This window comes from Pinus tabuliformis, chromosome 7 (genome assembly GCF_031772625.1).
Source record: "Pinus tabuliformis cultivar Carrire ecotype Pingquan chromosome 7, CPIR1, whole genome shotgun sequence".
Taxonomy (NCBI): Eukaryota; Viridiplantae; Streptophyta; class Pinopsida; order Pinales; family Pinaceae; genus Pinus; species Pinus tabuliformis.
This window is the reverse complement of record NC_142293.1, coordinates 988,465,340-988,471,409: the sequence shown is the minus strand read 5'-3', so window position 1 is coordinate 988,471,409 and position 6,070 is coordinate 988,465,340.

The following is a 6,070-nucleotide window of genomic DNA, read 5'->3' as shown; positions in this document are numbered from 1 at the left end:
TTCTGTTAGTAATGAGATAGCATTGTTTAAATATTGGAAGGTTTTGTTTTTTTAAGTACTTTTTAATGCGTAATTTGATAAAAATTGTTGAATGAGATGTTATATTTTAGTTGTTAAAAAATAGTGATCTCATTAATAAGTGTACCACTCAATTATAAAAATGGTGATTTTAACAATTGTATCACTAAACCATAGTGTGGGTATTATTATATAAATCATTTTCGTTTTAAATTATTATATATGTGGGATTACTCCTAATGAACACACTTTTCTCATGCATATAGAAGAGTATAATTAATGTGAAATAAGGAGTTGAAATTAAATATAAACACCATATAAATAATGATTGAAAGTTGAAGGGAGTTTATGTTAAAGGATTTTAGTTCAAATGGTTTCGTGAACAGCTTATTTTCCCAAGTGTGTGGGTTCAAGCCTCTAGAGACATGTTGTAACTGGTTCATTTGTGGTATTTATGAAAAAAAAATTGAAGGGAGCCTATGGGGTATGACATTAGGACTTGCCCAGTTAATATATAGAAAGAGAGTTTTGATGGTTATTTTAATTGGTAAATATTTTTATGAGAAAGTTTATGGAGGACTCGAGGACAAATATTATTGGGTCATTTGGGGTTTACTTGCTAATGTTTTTTACTAGTAGTTAACAATCCTTTTTGGATTCCCCCTCTTCCTTTGGGGTTTACTTGACAATGTTTTTTACTAGTAGTTACCATATTTTGCCTAGAAAACCAAGGAAGAGGGGGGAATCCACAAAGAATTGGTAAGGTATCACCATCCTCACTTGGATATCTTAATATGTGGGTAAGTGAGGAACTGCATTTTTCTAGAGAATGTGTGTGTGTGTGTTGTTAACCTAGTTAATCATAACGTCATCAAATTGTCAAAGGAGGAAGATTTTATCAAATGGTCCAATAATAGTGCCTTAAGGGATCACATTATCATATTAATTTGTGTGTGAGGATTGAAGAATACTTGTCAACAGAGTATGGTGATGGAGATCTATTTGGAAATTGGTGTGCCCATTAAAAACTAAAATTTTCTTATGGTTGGCCTTAACCAATAGACTTTTAACTTGGACATGTTATAAAAGGAATTGGGGAGGGCCTAGTAGGTGCGTACTTTGGAAAAGTAGTGATTAAATTGTGGACCTTTTGTTCATGACTAGCTTTTTTGATAGGTATGCCCAGGAGGAGGTAATAGAGTCCTTAGTAGGCTCAATTAACTGCAATAACTAGACTCAAGTTGATTGCCTTTTACATTGATTGACAAATAAGGTGATGACATATTTTAAGGCACTTCTTGTCTTTTAATTTATGGAGTTGGTGGCCAAAAATCAAATGACCTTCCAAGATATGGTATCCACCCTTGCTTTGGTAGCTCACAGTGTTAAATTGGTTAAGGATGACAACAAGAATATCCCAAAGAAGAAATGAGATAAACACATATTGATGGCAAGTCTTAACCAAGAGATACCCTATGGTTTTTTTTAATATTCCAAGACAATGAGACCCTAATATTTATCGAGAAGTGTCAATCCTTCACTTGAATTTAATCATTATTTTACTTTGAAGTGTTTTACAAGGCAAGGTTGTAACAATCAAGTTGAATTCTATGCATTGTGGGTTTTCTTAAAAGCTACAACAAAGTGAGGATTAAAGCATTTCCAAGTGTATGGAGACTCAAAACTCATTGTTACAGGCCATTTTGTCACATCCAACCAAATGGCCTGGAAACCAGATCAATCAACATTCTTTGACACTTTTCATATATCCCCTGCAAAGCCTAGAACATTCTCTCTCCAAAAAATTCAAGAATTTTGAGTTAAATAGCTCAAAATCCTAATTTTTAGCCCCTTCGCACTTTCCTTTAATACAACCTACATTGATTACAAGTTGTACATTGAGAAACTGCACTAACCAGCGCATGTTTCCTTCATTGCAAGTGCGATGGGCTCTAGAATTCTGTAAAAATAAAAAAAAATAAAAATTGAATCTTCTCTTTCTATAAGCTTCCGGAGTGATTTTAACTATTTACTGTTACATCAAGATCTCAAATTCCTATACTTGAGGTCTTATCTCTAATTCCCAGAGTTTATCTTCCCTCCCTCATGTGTGGATCTAAGTCATAGATTGGTAAATCACCATCCCATTTACCTTATAAATTTGTTGCCTCCCATGGAGTCTAGATTGGCTTTTGGAGACTCTTTGTTATGCCCTCATGTTGTTGCTTTGTGCCTAAGGATCCAATATTCATCCATGCACTTGAGTTGTGATTGAAGGCTTGCTTTGTGACGAAGGAAGGACAAGAGAGTTGGGAGACATCTACAAGGTCAAGATCTATAAAGGGTTGTAATTCTCCTACGTTCATTAATACAAAAGTGCTTTGTTTCCTATACTTGTGTCTCATTGATGCATATGTATTACAATGCCTTCTTGACTCATTGTTTTGAGATGTTAGGATATGTTAATTTGTATGTTGTAGTTCTCTTGCTTGTTTTAGTTGTTTTGCGGTTTCAATTTATAGCATTTAGAGCTAAAGTTGAAGTTTACAAGCAGAAGAAGAGGAAAACTTGTGTTAGATTCCAAGTAAGTACTTCCTCCATGTTCTAATTTCTCCGAAGAAAGCATAAGTATTTTTGTTTTTGTTGTTTCTAAATCAAGCCACTAGATCTAAGGAGTTTGATTTTTTCCACAGAAGAGAAGTTTTCGTCAAACAACTTGGCGACTCCACTAGGGAACAAGATGTTCCTTTAGTGGTTTCCTTTGTCTAATATTTTTAAACCTTTGAAAGTGACTCAATTTTACTTGTTCAGGCAGCAATTGACCTTAGGAAAGTCTATTTCTGAGCTTGGTAGGGTTTGAGTTTCGTCTTTTAAACAAAATAAACCCCAACGCACTTTCTGGTCTAAGACAGAGCAACCCAACACACATGTCTCTCTGTAAGTGTGATGACTCGCACTGGTTGTTATGTATAGCTTGCGATGGTCCCTATAAGATGCAAATTTTGCATTTTATGCCTTGCTCTGAGTTATATTATGATCCAGTGTATTTTCTTGAGCCTTTGAACTGGTTTGTGTCTATGTGAAGCCATAAGTGTGTTTAAATTTGAGTGTGATTACCTTTTGATGAGAGTTTGTTTGGTTTTTCTTTCTTCTTATCAATTAGGGTTTATGAACACTTAGCTTGATTGTTGATTTGATAAAAGGAATTTTCATATTACAATTCCAATCTATGTGAGTTCTTTTGATCAATGATCTAGTTGCATTTCATTTTTCATTGCATTTGAAAATTGAAAAGAAAATAAAATAAATTTTTCATTTCTTGCATTGCATTTAGGGCTTTGAATTGAATTGGAATAGTGAAATTGAAAGATCTAGTTAGGAAGTTCTTGTTTGTTGCATCATTTTTTGTTTCTTCCTTCTCATAAATAGATCTTCATTGAAACAAAAAGAGTTATTTTTATCATGTTAGCTACATCATAGGAAGTTTGAGCGAATTCATTTCGTGAGCTTTGAAATTGAAACTTATTTGAAGATCAACTTTAAAATTCATTCAATTAACCTAAGGAGCATTTGGAACATTAATGACACACATAGTGGTCTATGCTAGAAGACATGTTCCAACATCATTAAACGTAGGAGTTGCCATTACTTGTCTTTGTTACATTCTGTGGGTAGTCGGTATTCCACGTACTTAAGTCTATAGGATCGTTCTCCACGTACCCTCAGGTATATTGAATGGCGCTCCATGTATGAAAAGTATATCGAAATACTTCTTATCGTACAAGATGCATTAGACAACACTACTACGGACTGTGCTTCCATGTATCTTGGGGTATATTTTTGAAGTCCCCATTATGTTGTTATCTTGCCATAGGTAACCAATTCGGTCGCCTTGTTAACCATGATACACCAAACACAACATTCAGGGAGATTGCCTACACGTAACGACAATGGTATATTGCAGTTCACAGTGACTTGGTTAACCCTTTTGCCTAGTTACCCCTTTTTTTTATTTGTGTTTTCAATTTCTAAAATTTATTAATCCAAAGTGGAAGAACACCCTGAACACCCTCATCTTTCACGTAGAATGTAAAGATTACCTCCTCTTCCTCCAAAGACAACTCTTGTTCGTCACAAGAACAAGAAAACACAAATTCTTGAACCTGGGACTTCAGAAGCTACCCCTTCTAGAACCACATCCAAAGTTAATCAACCAAAAGCGTCACTTCCCATTGGTACTGAACCCAAAATTACATCTTTACCAACTGGTGAGTTAGAAGTAGTTGAAGCTTAAACCCTTGAAACATTAGAACCTGAATTTGTATATTCATATACTTTATAACTTGAGGAACCACAAGCAATGGAACCAACTACTTCAGGGACTTCTTCTTCTCTTTCTCTGCTTTTATCTCAACCACAACTTGTATATTTGGGTCCTAACGGAGAACAACTTCCACCTAGTCTTTTAAGCATAGAGAAGATTGCTGAAGAGGATTCTCCTAGCCTTTAAACGCCTATTCACATATCATTATGATAGGATTTTCCTCCTTTGTACCACAATTGTCCCATCCCTACTTCTGATACTCAAACACAATCTCCTTTACATCAAACTCCTCGTTTTAATTCACCTTTGAACTTTCCTTGGTTAAATCCTTTGAGAGATCTAATCATGAATGAGTCAGCGACAGTTTCTCAACGTATGTCTACTATCATGAGTGAATCGACCAAAGTTGCAATAACTTCTATGTTTACCACTTCACTAGAAACTCACTTCGTTAATGCCACCTAGTTACCAGCCATTATCTAGAACTTTTTTTGGTGCGTCGACTAGTCCTTGGACTTCTCCCTTATCATATTTATCTGGAATACCATTTGGTCCCTCTTTAATGAGCACCTCGCAACCTATTCAACCTATTGCGCCCCAATCTCCTTTGGAGCAGCAATATGGTGTTTTTCTCAGTGGATTATGACATATACAACAACCTACTCCGTTCTATACTGGGTACTCTCCTCTTGGGGGGCAGTTTCCTCTGTATACTCCTTATTTGATCCAGATCTTGTGGGGAGGCCCTCAAGATCTAGAAAATTGAAATGCGAGAAGAAAAGATGAGAACACACAATAAACAAAACCACAAATACATTTTTTATTAAAATAGAGAATAATTGTAAAAGCTACATTGTGGTGGACAATTTGTCCTTTTGCAAAATGCGACTTGTTACTTATAGACTTTTTTAATTACAATACTGAGGGTAAATTCCATGGGTGGGTAAATACCATGGGTGAATTAACACCATGGGTAGATGTCACTTACAATACCATGGGTAATTACCATGGGTGGATAAATACCATGGGTGGATAAATACCATGGGTGGATGAATACCATGGGTGGATGCTACTTACAATACCATGGGTAAATTCCATGTGTGGATGAATACCATGGGTGGATAAATATTGTGGGTGAATGAATACCATAGATAGATGCCACTTACAATACCATGGGTGGATAAATACCATGGATGTATGAATACCATGGGTGAATGCTACTTTCCATTCAGATCATTCCTCCCCCTTTAAGAAGTAATGGTCCCCATTGTGTGAATTTCGCTTCTGAGAAGTCTTTTTTGAATATGAAGAGCCACTAAAGAGAAGGGTTTTGTGTGATTAACCCATAACCACAATGAACGAAGATCCGAGGATACTGATACCTTGTAATGCTTGTGAACAACTACGATATTGATAGTGTGTGGCCTAGAAAATGGACTTTGATGAAGTGTGGGTTTGTGGATGACCCATAACCATGACAAACGAAGATCTGAGGATAGAGATACCCTATCATGCTTGTGACCAATTGTGATACTAACAGTGTGCGACCAATCAAATGGACTTTGATGACAAGGGTTTTGTGTAGTTGACCCATAACCTTGGGTTTGTGGGTGACCCATAATCGTGATGCTTGTGAGTCTGCTTGGTAAAACCATGGTGGCTTGTTTGGTAGATTCTCCTATCTAATGAGATGTTGTAAAGGCTTCTTTCACATTATAGACCTTTTGT